Below are 16114 nucleotides of genomic sequence, written 5' to 3' on the forward strand. Positions count from 1 at the left end.
CTCCAGGAAGCAGCCGCATAAAGTGTGCCACACCTTCCACTACCTCTCCATTTCAGTGTGGGCTTTTCCATAATGGACCAAGAGACCGTGTTAGCCTCCGTTTGATGGCAGCAGAAGTGTAGGGCAGTCTCAGCTTAACTGGAGCAACTTCATGGCTAACTCCCATGAAGTAAAGTTTTAAGACCTGTAATACAAAAGGATTGAGCCTAACAGCCAGTATAAATCACTTTGTCTAAAAACACTCGAAAGTCTAACTGAAATTTTTATTAAAAAGCTGTCAACTACCTTTTTGAATTATCTGAAAAGTGGAACCAATAAAGATGTATATCTATAGAATGAATCCGACCATGACAACTTTTGATTTTGCTTTTCCTTATTTCGATCTATGATTAAAGATCTCCCACTAATTCAGAAATTATGGCAGGCGACCTGCTGTCCACTGGGGGGAGGAAGTAATAGCCTTCACTGCCCTCGTGTACTTCCACAGGTCATCTCCACTTTCCTGGGGAGGTGTCTTTATGCCTTCAAAAGAGTGGCCATCATGGCCGCTCCTATGGAGGCACTGAAAGCTTGGTGAGGGGTTGCCATGTATAATGCAGTAGCTCAGCAACTTTTCTTCTCAAATTTCGAAGCAAACGTTTGTTTTTGTAAATCAAGAAAATAATGACCTGACACCCTGGAAGTTTTTGTGGGGGTCATTTTGTTTTCCTTTTCTGTTGTTCTAGACCACCAACCTTACCATTTGCAGCCCCAAAGAGAAAAAAAACTCAGAACGTCTGCTCAGGTAGGGCACACGTCTGAGGTACTTTCATTAATGGCCACACGTTTGCCAGGCCTTCAGTATAAGGACTTTACTAGAAGAGATATGGTGATCTCTCAACTTCAAATAGAACAGGCAGACCATCAGTTTGGCAGTCAGAGTACTCCACCGTGTTTTAGAGGAGTACCCTGCCTTCCAAACTCTACATGAGGGCCTGTGCTTTAAAAAAAGACCCGGTCTGGGACCTTGAAATGTTTTATAAAATCTATGAGTTTTACTCCAATATATAGAACACATAATATATTGTATACACAAAGGAGAATATCATTTTACATCAAAATATAAGACAAGCAAAACTTAAATTTTGTTGCTTCCAGGAATCCTAGTTGTCTTTGGCCTTCAATATGTACCTCTGCCATCTCTTGAAAATGAGAGGTGGGGACCATGGTCTCCGCTACTACGCCTACATTAATGCCCTACACTTTACCTATATATCAGCAACAAGTAGAAATTATATAAGGCCTAAAAATGATGCCTGTCTTCCACTAAGCCGTAGAATAAAGATATTTCCAGAAGCTTCATGTAGTCAAAACTCATTGCCAATGTACCACAAACATTCCATGCACCCAAACTCCAACACTCATCTTAAGTCAGACTCATCTCAGGCACTAAGCTAAAGAAATACTCATTGGCCTTAAAAATGGTCCTAGATTTCTAGCCTGGACCAGCGAGTCAGCATTTAGCACTACTCCCTCTGGCTGCTCTGAAGTATTCAACCTAATGTGCCCCACAAGCCAGTGCCTACAAAGAGTGTGTACCACCTTCACTTCTATTGTGCCTGAGAAACTGCACTGAACCTATGGCTGCCTCAATACAAAATATTCCATCTTCTGGTGGTCTTGAATGCCGTAGAAGATTTGGCAGATGGAAAGAAGGATGAAAAGAAGCCCAGGGACTCAATTGCATTCCCTTACATTGCTTATTGGCAATGTCTGAGTCACCGTTGAAAGCCTCTGTATCAGCCACGGATACAACCAGTAGCAGATCCCAAAATACCTCAGCAAGAAAATGGAAGACTACACCACACTGTATGCTCCACCACTCACCCAAAACACCTTGTGTAGATCCCTTGGAGCAAACCATGGGATAGGGGGCATGCTCTATACGAGCATATCTGACATAACTAAACACATCACTTTCAGATGAAAAGTCACAATTGTGCTTTACTGAATCACCCGCACACCCCATATTTCTTATCTTGAAATGATGCTTTGAAGGAATTCAGTTCACACAGCGATGAAACACAAGATATTCATTCATCATTTCAGATGCTTCCATGACTCCAAGGTTTTATATTTAATTGTCACAAATTTGGCACTAGTGAGTACTTCTACTCAGCTCTCAATCACTAAGCGTCTTGCACAGCGGCTCCAGAAAGTCAATTTCTGCAAAAGGTAGTCATCATGGAAAAACGTGGGAATTGGCCCAGTGGCCAAAGAAGCAAGAGGAGGAAAAAAGAAGTGGGGATAGTCTATCACTGTATTTTCTCCATGTGTAACCGCTATCCTCCATTTTAAATGAGACCGTCGTTCAAAAAATATTTTGAATATTATAAGGGTATGATGACAGATGCACCAAAGATTATCAGGATCAGCATTGCATCCACTTTCATGCTATTTGTTTCAATTATTAAAAACGTAACATAGGTAATGGTCACTTACAATATAACTCATTAAAAGAACACAAAGCTGTTCAATTTTCCATAGGTCACTGAACTTAATTTGCAAGGGGAGGTCAGTAGGCATCAACACTGGGTGCAGCCACTGCAACCAAATACTATACAAATTCTGCCACCAGCCTGGACGCTGTCAAAGGAGACAAGTTAGTACACCCTTCGGATTAAGGAACCAGGAGTCCAGTTTAGGTTCTCTCCTGTCCTAACACCCCACCCATGCCAACAGGGAGCACTACTTTGCATTTAGTGGGGTAGCAGAGGAATAGGCAGCGTTAAAGTGAACCTAAATGGAACTATGGGGGATGTTCAGGGACACTAGATACACTACTAGTCTACCTCTAACAACATTTCCAGCTAAACTGACTGAGCAGTTGCTACCTCTTTACATTTTAAAGCTATGTCGACCAATCTCATGCTCAGTCATCATTTTTACCACTTCAAGGTACAGAAACCATGTGGTAGACATCAAGGAGAAGCTACAGTGGGAGCACAACCCTGCACATATATACCTTTGGACTAACATGCTTCTTTCGATCACTACATTCTTTTAAATCACTTAACCACCAAGCATGGGGGATGAATCCTATGCTTGGTTTTCTCTTTTTGGAAAGAACATGCACAGCAGGTAAAAAAAAGCATATTGCAGAGTTGAGAAGGCAACTTGAATCAGGAACTGTAATATTCAGAATATATCTGTGTTAGACCTGACATCCTTTGCCCCAGAATTTTTGCTTTCTGGCCTCCTGTTTGCGATTTAGCTTCTACTAGCTTTTGGACTCTGAGCACTTTACCACTACTGACTAAAGTGCTTGTGCTGTTATCTACAATGTGAAAGCAATTAGTTTATCCATGATTGGTACATTTGGTTTACTTGTCAGTCCATAGTAATGTGGTATGCTGTATACCTAGGGCTTGTAAAACAAATGCTACTAGTGAGCCTGCAGCACAGATTCTGCCCCCCCCCACAGAGGTCGCCTTTCAAACCTGACTCAGGCATGCCACGGCAGGGCCTGTGGGTGCAGTTTACTACCACCTCGACTTGATATTTCCAACCACTTGCCAATCCTTAAAATACCCTTTTATTACATATCAGTCACCCCAAAGGTAGGCCCTAAGTGGACCTAAGTAGCCCTAAGGGCAGGGTGCTATGCAAGTAAAAGGTAGCACAAAAACATTTTTGTTTTATATGTCCTGATCGTGACAACCACCCAAGTTTGTTTTCACTACTGTGATGCCTTTTCCTTTCATAGGTTAACATTGGTAATTCCTTATAAGTTTAATTCCTGATTGCAGAGGAGTACCTGCTTTATGTTTTATATCATTGAATTTGTCATGACAAATCCTCTTTAGTGGTGAAGTTGGATCTGGTGGCACTAATCTAGAAATGTTGCTTTTAGAAAGTGGACGTTTCTCTGCTCTTAGCTCACTTGTGTGCCTTACAGCCTGTCTCCATTACACGGTTGGGGTGGGGTGACAGCTACACTTTGTGCAATCCCTCTAGACATTCACAAGTACAGGACACTCAGCCGCATTTATCGGCATACTGATGGGTCTTCCAGAGAAAGAGGGAGATGAGGAGCTGACATGTACAGTTGAATAGGTAGTGACTTGGCCTCATACACAAAACACTGATTTTCCCCCCACAGATAGGCTGACAGACAGCTGGGCTGAAAGGAGACTTGTGCACCACAGAGGCTTTGTTTTGTAATCACCTCCTGTTAGACCTGGCCCTTTGTGAAGGTTTATCGGCAAACTTTGTGCCTTTTGCTGCCCATTTTTCTAACCCTTTTTTGGTTGGCTATATGGTTCTGGGCACTTCACCACTGTTGATCAGTGCTAAAGTGCATATGCTATCTCTGTAAATTATGATATGATTGGTTATCCATGATTGTCATTTTTGATTTACTGGTAAGTCCCTGGAAAAGTGCTTTGAGTATGTCAGGGCCTGAAAATCAAATGCTAGTAGTGGGCTTGCAGCACTGGTTGTGTCACCCACATGAGTAGTCCTGTAAATATATCTCAGAGCTGCCATTGTAGTGTCTGCCTGTGCAGTTGTAAATGGACATGGTGACCTGACAAGTTCACCCACTTGCCGGGCCCACACCTACCCTTTTCTTACATGTAAGGCACCCCTAAGGTAGGTCCAAGGTACCCCCATGGGCAGGGTGGAGTGTATGTGAAAGGTAGGACATATACTGGTGTGTGTGACATGTCCTGAAAGTGAAATAATGTGTATTTCGTTTTTCACTGTTGAAAGGCTGTCTGCCCCCAAGGCTTGTCGTTGTGGCAGGCCAGTAACCTTTTTAAAGGTGTAACTTTCAATAGGGTCAAGATAGAAAAATTGAGTTTAGGCTCTCTGAACTCAGAATGTATTAACACACCTTTTAATAAAGGTGTTTTTTAAATTATGTGTTTCAAAACGCCGCTTTTAGAAAGTGGGCATTTTCCTGCTTTACCATTCTGTGTGCCTCTGACTGTTTGTGTATTTGGCGTCTGGTTTTATAGTGTCCGGAGCTGGGCTTTGCATTCACTCTAGACATTCACAAGTGGGGTTGAGTTGTACCCTGCCTTGCCTGGGCGACTCACTGATGGGATGAATAGACCTGGTCTGCATTTATAGTGGTGGGAGGAGTTTTGCTTTCACCTGAATAGGCTGTGTCTCATTTACACAATGCTGTCTCCACCCTCTGTTGTCATGCTGCACCAGGGAGGACAGGACTGGTTTGGACTGGGTTCAGAGACCCTTGCCACAAGGAGAATAATGAAAAAATGTGGTATAAGTAAACCCCAGGACATTAAATTACTTCAAGAAACAAGAGGACCCTAACAAGAAGAAGAGCGGAAGGACTGTGTGAGGAGTGCTGCCTTTTCTGTGTGCGGGTGGGTTGGCCTGCAGTTACTGCTTATGTCTATGGTGGAGGAAAAGGGCGGACTCTTTTTGCCCCGCTGTGGTATCCTGCTTCTGAAGAATCTCCAAGGACGTGTGAGTGCTTGCCTCCAGTTGGAAGTCTCAGGGAGATAAAATACGTCCAGAAAAGCTCTGTGCTATATCTAAAAAGGAACCTGCCTGCAAGGAGGGCTGGACAACTGTGGGAGGAGTGCTGCCCCTGATGTTTGCGGGGTGGGATGGCCTACGGTTGGGGCTCCTGTCTGGAGCAGGAAAGGACTGGACTGTTCTACCCCCCTTTTGCTTTATTAGCTTTAAAGAGTGTAGGAGCGCTTTATTTTTGCACTGTGCGCGTGGAGCACTTTTGTTCTGAGCTTTTTGTAAAGAAAAGTAAACTGGCAGGAAGCGCGTGGTGAGCGCTTTAAATTCTGTGGCCAGAGCACGAGGTGTGGGATCACTCTGCTAGGGAAGGCAGCGACCAGCCGTCAGAAACATCACTTGCCTCCTCCAGTTACCGGGATCCCCATGTGACATCACCACCAGGAAGCCGACAGACACGCATATTCATCTGCAGCTGCCAGCCGAAGAGGAAGCGGATGAGCGCTGCTTATGTCCCTCTATGAGTGGGTTAGGAAGCCCGCCGGCAGTAAGGTGTGGAATCTCTTCTGTGGTGTGCCTAGTGTGCCACTAGTGGGTGTGTATGTTGCGCAAATGCTTTACACATTGCCTCTGGGTTATGTCTGACTGCTGTGTCAAGCTACCAAGGGGGTGAGTAGGGGTTATCGTGGGTGTGTAACTCCATTACCCTGACTAGAGTGGTGGGTTCTGCCTGGCTTAGGTGCATACTCCAGCCAACCAGAAACGTCATTTCTAACAACTCCACTTCAAGGATACATTTGTATATAGGTATTGGGTCTATGATCACCTCTAACTAGTTCACTTTGGAGTCCTAAGGAGACTCAGCCAAGCAGAAGAGCTGTGCTACTGAACGGACTGCCACTTTTCTAACTGCTTTGCTGGGTTGGGATGCTGCCTGCTGATTGCTGGGCTACAGAAGGGACTGCTACTTTTCTACCTGCTCAGCTGTGTGGGCCTGCTGCCTCTGACCAGGGCAGTGAGAAGGACTGGACCTGTACTCTATAACCTTTTGCAACCTAAGTAACACCAAGGGCTTGTTGACTTACCTCCTGTTCAGGAACTTTCAGGGCCATCAAAGATTTCATTTGCACAAATAACCGCTGCTAGGCACTGCAGATCTGGAGTCTGTCTCTGCCTGACTTGCCCCCAACCTGTCCTGGGCCATTGCACAGAGTCGCTAGCCGATTTTTGGCCATCCACACGCATCAGTGCGGTGCACTGAACAAGAACCACCATGCCTGCCTGCTTGAGCACAGACTATTGTGTTTGTTGCCTTCACCGAAGCTGCAGCACCTGACGGCAGTACAGTGCAACCCGGTGCACTCTGCACGCATCAAGGAAAGATGGGCATCTGCCCTCCATGACTCCAATCACCACATTGTATCCAGCAAGGAGAAACTCCAGCAATGTGGGTCCTGGACCCAAGGCTGATGGTACCGATGCAATCCCCAAGAAAGGTACTGTACACTCTGAGACTTACGAAGTCACTGCCGGGCAACAGCGCTCTGGCGGGGCCCCCAAACAGAGTGAGTAGATCAGTATCCTGCAAACTTGACATTGCATTTTAACTGTAATAAATTTGGGAGCATTGCTTTGCGCTGACCCAGGGAGAAAGTCTGTTCCCGATCCGTGGCGTGGATCGATGTCATTTCCCCAGCCTAACCGTAATCTAATAAAAGCGTAAGGGATCTTTCAGCATTATACATTCTTGAAGTATTCATAACTTGAGATACTTTAATTGGATTCTAATTGTTTTTATCTTGTCGTAAAAGTAAAAGAGATACTATTTTCATACCTCATTGTGGAGTTTTTTTGTGGTGTTTTCATTATGTTACTGTATCCACATATGCACAAATGCTTTACACTTTGCTTCTTAAATTAAGCCTGACTGCTCTGCATCAAGCTACCAGAAGGTGAGCATGGGCTGATTTAAATATGTGATTGACTAGAATTGCGGTCCCTACTTGGACAGGGACCATACCTCTGTCAACTAGAAACTAGACTTCTAACAATTTGTAACTGAAATGTTTATAGGATAAATAGCAATGCTTTGAGTGATTCATATAGAGGATAAAATAACTATTTTAGGGTAGTGACAAGACAGTCTGCTGTTACAGGGAGATGTAATAAAGATACCCTAAGAAGACCAGTTTTCAGACACAGGGGACTCAGTCCATTGTTACAGGTTAAAATAAATACTAAGAACAGTTTCCTTTAATATGCTGAATTAGTGTTAATAAGAAACATTTGAATAGCTGCACGACTTATGCTACATCAAGAAATACCTGGAAAAGGATCCCAACAAAAAGAGGAATAATTATCATCTCCTTCTCGTGCTACTAGCTGTCTCAGGAACCCATAACTGGTATGGAACTGAATCTTCCCACAAGATTCACAAAAGATTGCAGGTCAGTAAATACCTGGTAAGAAACACCTATTCTTACAACTTGGTAGTCATGTTTTGCATTTTGAATCGATATTGGTTTGCTAATAACATAGGTACTGTTTTATGAATTTGTAAAGAATTAAGGCGACTTCTGAACTGTCCAGTTAAGACACTTTATGTTAAATTTAATGGAGAATGGAAATAGGAGACATTATTAGAAATGATCCAAAAATACCACTTCTCATAGGAACTCCCATAGCAATTTTCGCTCTGCACCACAGACAGAACTTTACTCAGAGAAGACTCTTTTGTGATTCATGATTTAGTATGATTTCATTTAGTACTCATTGAGATATCTCTATTAAAAAAAAGTTGTGTGCCGGATGACAAAGGTTTAGCCTTTTGAATGTTACAGAAGTTGGATTAGAGATTTGTTCTAGAATTTTTCGGATTGTAAACCAATTTTTGAACTGGAAACCAAATTCACTCATTTTACAAATGGTTCCTCGAAATGAGTGTGAACTTCTTGAATCTAACTGTCACCAATTAACACCATGTCAGTGTTTCATGAACCCTTCTCAAACTCATGGACTGGAAAACATATCTCACAAGCCAACTCGGGGAGCTTCCAGAATATGCTCCAATTTTCTCCACATTAAATATGGATTTGTTGTAAGTGCATACGTTTCTATTTGCAAGTGGAAGGAACACCCCTGCATGAAATATGACTTCTTGCAGTATGTGAATAATCAAATGTATCTCACTTGTTATGCATGGATACATAGAAGGGCCCTCTACTCAATGCTCCACATTCAATGTGGATTTATTATACCTATATACATAACCATATAGATGTGGATGAAACATTGTGAAAAAATGCAGCTGGTTCAAACTGTTATGTGGAAACTCGCCCCACCCCCCACCCAAAGAGGGCATTCTTGAAAAGTACCTTGAACTGTTAGACCTGTTAGTTTGTGATGCACATATTTTCTCTTCATAGGCGAGGTAGCAAACTGAGTCAAGTTGGATGCATGGTATGGTGCAACTAGGATACAAGCTGCACCACTTCTTTCCAGAAATATAATACTGCTTGGCTCTAAAGAATTTTACAAATAGTTGAAGCTATATTACAGCTTGGTGTGCTAATCAATGTAGAGTTGGACAAACAGATCATAGACACATTACCCACACCCCTGGGGTAATTGTTATTAGGGAGCTTGAGTACATACGGTGTGTATATCTGTTGCACTGTACTGGCAATTAGAATTTACAGTTTAGTCAACTAACTATAACTTGAGCCCTCATCGTGTACTGCTTACAACCTCAAATATTTGATAATTCATTACAGATTAAATGACATCATTGATGATATCATGAATTACATCTCAAATTACATAATTGATGACATCACTGATCACATCACTGAGCACATCATCGAATCATTGTGGCAGGGTGCTACAAGCTTTGTGGGCTGGAAGTAATGCAACAAACTAAGTCTGTGCCCAATCTTCAATCACTAATCAACTTATAAGGTGCATATCATTTGGCAATATGCAGGTCATTTTTCATATTGGTCAACTCACTCACATTTGCTGTACATTTCCCTCTTTTTACAGGTATTCACCTGCCTAACAAACAAAATGCTTTAATACGGTCCCCACTTATTAAACATTGATCACCCTGCAAGTGTTCGTTCTCTATTCGTCTTAAAAGGTTCACGGTTTTACAACCCACATATTGTGTCATTTTGAGTTAGGAGATTGTTAGGTATACATTAGCAACTGATAAGGCACCTTTAGGCAGGCCCTATGGCCAACCTTCCAAATTTGGGTAAAATGCACTACTTACATGCCTGAAATTAGCAGAGTGGCTACAACCTTACAGCCATGCCTACACCCATGCTGAGTTAAACCACCTCTAAGTGGATCACCATTACATTGTACATTCGTCAACAATGAGGAATGGCTAAAATTCAGGGACATTGTGCAATTACATGTACACACCTTATTAACCTCCACTATACATATAATACCGGTGGTTGGCGCTTGCTTATTGTTATGGTTCCCTCACACCCCCCGTACTCGCGTTACTAGTAAGTTTTATGATTTGGGCCTGATTTTAGCCAATAGAGAGATCACCATGCACTGGAAATCTAGCCAGGGTCCCAGCTACTTGCGTTGGAGGGCCGCTCTGATGAGATGGGCGAAGGCGGAGAGCGCATTGCGGCTGCAACAGGCCAGGCGCCTAGACAACGACAAGGCATTAGAGGTAGCTAGAGCGTGGGAGGCCTTGGTGATAGCACTCCAGCTACCCGAGAGCGAACTGAGTGAGGATGAGGAGGCAGCGGCACCGTAGAAATGATATTTTAGTGGGTACCCCACTTCCGACGAAGCACACAATTACCACACGCACAACAGGGGTTCTGAGAGTTCGGTTCCCCCATTGACACACAATACTTACCTTTCTCTTTTTATTCTTGACAGGGAGGTGACTTTCTGTTGGTTTAAAGCTCACTAAGGGAGGACAAAGGCACACTGACAGGGGGGGTGGGTTACAGGGCGGGAACTGTTTCGGGGTTTGTTATGTATAAAAGGCTTCATGTATGTGAAATATTATCATCCTACACTGTCATTTATCGCTGCATTATTTTACCGACTGTACCGATTTCTTGTCCAACATGATTGCCAATAAAAATTGTTTTTGCAAATAATACCGGTGGTTCTTAACCTTTTGACTTCGGCTTAGCACCTTGAATCATTCCGGGATCCGGAGCCCTCCACTAAATCATTATTGGAAACTGAGGACTCCCACCCTAAGCAATTTCTATGATTTAAACAAGATTCAAAAATACAAAAGCTAGAGTACCCCAAACAAATATTGAAATCTTTTGTTTAATTCAAAATCAACTTTAGAAAAAGTTTTCACATTTTCCGTTTTGCTTTTTTATATGTATATACCTTATGAATTTTAATGTATTATTTTATTTTCTAACACAGTTGTGGACGCCCTGAGTAGGACTTGCGGATTCCGAAGGATCCAACACCACAGGTTAAGAACCACTGATCTATAGCACTGTATGGTAAGTGCTTAACGTAGGTATGTGCCCAAAGATCCACAGGTGGATAACCTATCAGAAGCTTGTTTTTTTCTCACAGATTTGTTGCGAAAGGCTTTGGCTTTAATTCACAACTTACTATGAAAAGTGCCTCTGCAAAATACAGTTGGTGCTCTCACTTTCTTTAACGTAGCATGGAATTCTGCTTGCAACAAAAGATTCCTTGTAGAAACTTTCCTGATAAGTAAAACATCACCGTGACTTGGCTCTGGGTCCTACACTATTTCTATTCTATACAAACATATGTGTACAAACAGAAATTCTATGCTGTATATGACTGTACGGTCCTTCCTACAAACTTTATTTTATTTTTTTAAATGACATAAGGGTTTATGGAGTAGTTGTCACAAAAAATATCATGGGTGATGTCATCAATGATGTTGTCCATGATGTCATCAATAATGTCTTTTAATGTGTCATGAGTGATCTAATGTGTAAGGTCATAAGCAGTGCATGATGGGAACGCAAGTCACAGTTAGTTCACTAAACTATAAGTGACACATTTCTGTGTCTTTTCAGTTTTTAAAAGCTCTTGACTCATTCCATTAGCTAACTATACCATTATTTTAACCTTTGTTTTTTTTAATGAATTTCTGTGTTACGTAAATTATGATCTTATTACCATACCTAACTATAATGTCACTATAACCTTTCTTCAGTGACTTTCATTTTTTTGCATCATATTCTAAATGTATCATGTGTAACAACTTCTTCGAGTGGGTAACTCCACTGCACATTGAGTATGGCAGTGCGCAGTGGGGGATGAGCACAAGACGTGGACTCTGGTCAGACCTTGTGCCCATCCCTCTGGAAGCATCAAACCCGCCCTCTCTGAACACAACTATAAGTTGTGTTCAAAGGAGAGTAGGCGCAGAGTTTTGGCCCTGGGCAACTTGTTTATTTGTATTGTTTTTTTAAAGGTTTTTGTATAATTTACTTTTTGGCTTGAAACTCTTTTAAGCATTTTTTTAACTGCTTTCACAGTGTTCAACTACTGTATTTTTTTACTTTGAAATAGTTTTTTTTATTTAACATATTTTTTTTATTTCCTACGGTTTTTACACAACTCTTTGCATTCCTTCTCTAGGTGGTTGTTCTGCGACTTCAGAAAAAAATTATCTTTTTGGTCACTTAAGAAGCCACAACTTTCAGACTGTACATGAAGTATGTAGCAAAATGCTTCATACTGTCATCAACCTCCTCTTGCAGTTGGCACTATACATGCTGGGATGGAGTTTCTACCCCTTATATATTTTTATTTTTGTAATTTTATTTATAAAGTTTTATATAGCGCAAACATGACCCATGGGGGTATCAGAGTGTTTTGCAATATGCAGTTGTTGAGCGTTAGATGGTTGAGGTAGTATACATACATTCGGTATTCGCCATTCAATACAAAAGAGGTAGATAGGAGTATATGGGTAGCATAGGTGACTAGTAGACATCAAGGAATGATCCACGAGGGAATCAGAGTGCTTTACAATACACGGTTCTTACATATTAGGTGTGTGAGGTAGTATATATACATTCGATATTCGTCATTCAATACAAAAGAGGTAGACAGTAGTATAAGGGTAGCATAGGAGACTGGTAGTCATCATAGAGTTAAAGTCTTAGGATGTGAATTTGTTCATTAGAAGCAGTTTTACTTCTTTTTTGAAGGAGGTAAATGAAGTGATTCCGCGTAGGAAGTCCCAAATCTTCGGAGCGATCCCTGAGAATGCTCTGCAACCAGTTCTCCTGTTGTGGAAGGATTGTGGTTTCAGTAGTAGTGAACTCGCACTACGCAATTGTCTGCAACCTCCTGATCGCTCTAGCTTTCGTGCTAAGTAACTGTTGGTATTGCTATACATGGCTTTGTGGGTCATGCAGGCGATCTGTAGGTGTTTTCTTGCCTCGTAGGGTAGCCAGTTCAGAACTTTCAAGGTCGGAGAAATGTGGTTATTTCTTTTAGTTCCTGAGACCAATCTGGCCGCAGCGTTAAGCGAAGCCCTCACCGGGGCAAGCTTGTATTTGGGGAGACCGCATAGAGTGGTACTTCCATAGTCCAATCTTGGTAGCACTAGGGCTTGTACCGCCATTTTTAAGTTGTTCTGTGGGAGGAAAGGTTTAAGGTTCCTTAGTATGCTCATCTGATGATTCGCTCCCTTGGTGGCAATATTGATTTGCGCCTGCATGTTCAAGTGTTTGTCTATGGTAACTCCCAAGGATTTTGCGGAGTCAATGATGTGGGGAGCACAGTCAAAGGAAGTTAGATGCTTCAACCGTAAGTCTATCTTGGGTGTGTAATTGGGAAGGGAGATGAGAAGGAATTCAGTTTTTTTGGTGTTAAGCATGAGGTGGTTGCCAGTGAGCCAACTTTGAGTATTCTGTAAAATAGCGTTGAGGGAGATGAAGTCTTTTGGTTGGGAGATTCTCATATACAGTTGAGTGTTGTCCACATACAGGTGATATAGAATGTTTGCAGATCCCTTCTGCTTTCTGTTGTGTACTCTGCAAATGCTATGTGACTGGGATGCAAAGTCCACGGGTGCTTCAACTTCCAGTACTGGGAAATTATACTCCTATGTAACACCTGTTTGGACGATGTGCATCTAACTTATTGTGAATTTTTTGGGGGGCCAGGAGGTAAAGAAAAAAATTGACACACCACAAATTCTTTTTCAGTCCTAGTTGGTCGTGCTGCTTCAGATGTTAATAGCAGCAAAATGATGTAATTGTTCTGAGATGATCCAGCTCTGGAAGGGCCGGTGGGTGATGCAATTGGCGGCTGATGCTGAGGAATTTTCCAGGTGGTCCTGATGGCTTTGGATTGTCTACTCAGCAATCTCTGCCTGCAAAACAGCAATGTGCTAATCGTGGTTAGGAAATTGGTTTGAGCCTTCTGCTAAAGGCTATGGGGTTATTTTCTTGAGTAGTGTACTCTGAGTGGCCAATCAGATGGCTACATTCTTTTTTGTGTCCCCTTGGTACTGCTGTATTACCTAAGGCCTCTTAGAGCTATTAATGGAGATAAAAGTCACTCTTGCAAAGCCTTTACTTCCTTTTCAGGTTATACATTAGTACAGCTAACCAATACTTTTTTTTAAAGTTCAGTTTACTATGAAGCGGTCAATTTAGTTTAAGTTTGAGCTTATGGGTGAACTGTTAGGCCCAAATAACTAGGACTTTTTGTCATTTTCATTGAGCTTTGTGTTATTAGGTGTTGGGGTACCAAAAAAATGGTACTGCAGTACCTGCGACGCACTGTAAAAACGCATCTGATTGGATGATGTGTCTGTATTGATGAATTTAGCAGGAGTTCCCACCCCATTACTATTGTTAGGGATTTGCACTTTAGTATGTATGCATCTTCTAAACCTCCTACCTTTTTTTCTGACTTTTCTCTTCTTCGGAGCATTTAACAATTTTGTTTTACAGAAGATGGCAATTGTTGAAGGCCAGAGAGCAGATGAGGAGTCTTGGGATGAGCAGCAGCAGCCAAGAACCTCTCCGGAATCCATTGTTTATAAATTATTATATATACACCACCTAGTGAAAAGAAGGTCTCAGCAAAACTGGTGATGTACAAACATTCAGTCCAGCTCTCGCAGTACATCAGGGGACACAGAGGGGGTCTCTGGTGGGTAGCCTACTTTTAAAGGACTCTACTCTGCCCCCTCCCCTCTGTCACATAACTCATGACCACTTCCGGTTATGACCAACTTCCTTGGCCCCCCACCCCTGCACGGTGGAGCAACTAATGATGCCCACCTGCAAATGGCAGATTGGGTTCTTTGTCATTATGGCATTATTTCAGGAATTTCAGCATAATGTGAAGTTCACAATATTACACCAGCTTAATTGACATTTTGCCCACACCCAATAAATTTTGATTTGCAACCAAATGTACATTTGTGAATAAGCCCCAAGATTTTTTGAGCTGAGACACAATGACTTTATCGTTGGTCGCTCCTCACACATAGACAGCGTGAAAACTGTCACTTCATCTACCCCTACCCCTTGATACCGCCCATAGCTGCTAGCTGCACAGATGTGCATTAAGAGCAGGATTTTTCAAATTTGAAGGGCCACTGCTATGGCAAGTCATTACCAGGCAGCTGCCTAGAACTGCACCAATATGGGGCACCAGGTTTGGAAAAATCAAATTTGGCCAATCTCTCAGAGAAAAGGGTGGCAAATAGTCAGTGTGCATTGGTTTCTTAAAATGCCTGCATCAATGATTTCTAGCTTTGCATTGTTTCCGAGTTCCATAACTCAAAGTGAGTATTATTGTTTTAAAGTGCACCCATGTTGTAGGTATTGTTCAGAATCCTTGTAAATACCATCAGGCACATGCATCATTGATTGCAATTGGTGCGAATCTAAAAAATCAGCCGTTTGCGATCGCAAAATTAGCTTTTGCGATGCATAAAACAACTTGCCACGCGCACTTTAAAAATTCGCATTTATTTGCAAGTTTTCACATTGAAATTGCATTTAAGGAAAAAAAGAAAAATGCTATGAATTTAATGAGAGGGTGGGCCATTTGTTGGCAATTAGGACTAGGCAAACATTAGCTGCAGGGGAAATAAAAGAAATCAAGGACAGCACAGGGGGTATAGTTAATAAGGTGGAGGAGGTACAGGAAGTCTTCAGGAGATTTTACGAAACATTATACGAGCAGGACCCAAGTAATGCAGAGATAGGGATTACAGAATACCTGTCACAGATACCGCATGTAGGGTTAAGTATGGAAGAGAGGGAAAAACTGGACCTCCAGTTAACGATCCAGGAGGTAAGAGAGGGGACATTTAGTCTCCCTTCCGGCAAAGCAACAGGCCAAGATCAAATCCCAGTAGAATTCTATAGGACTTTTTGGGATGTGTTTGGGACAGATATCTGGGCAATCTGCTGCATGGCACAGGGGGGAGGGTTGTCCCACAGTCCTGGGCCGGGGCGGACATAATCGTGATACTAAAAAAGGACAAACCTCCAACAGAGCCAGGTTCATAAAGGCCAATAACGTTGCTGAATGCAGACGCAAAAATATTTTCTAAAACACTAGCAAAAAGGCTGAGTAGGGTTATCGAGGGGTTGGTGTCCCCGGCGCA

At 42.2% G+C, this 16114-nt stretch overlaps 1 protein-coding gene across 2 annotated transcripts in view; it reads right to left on the reverse strand.

Moving 5' to 3' along the window:
- The window catches only part of INPP5A (inositol polyphosphate-5-phosphatase A), a 1643294-nt gene that overhangs the window by 704010 nt on the left and 923170 nt on the right, over positions 1-16114 (reverse strand). The gene's annotated exons all lie outside the window — the stretch shown is intronic.

The sequence above is a fragment of the Lissotriton helveticus genome, chromosome 5_1, assembly GCF_964261635.1.
Source record: "Lissotriton helveticus chromosome 5_1, aLisHel1.1, whole genome shotgun sequence".
In the NCBI taxonomy this organism is placed as follows: domain Eukaryota; kingdom Metazoa; phylum Chordata; class Amphibia; order Caudata; family Salamandridae; genus Lissotriton; species Lissotriton helveticus.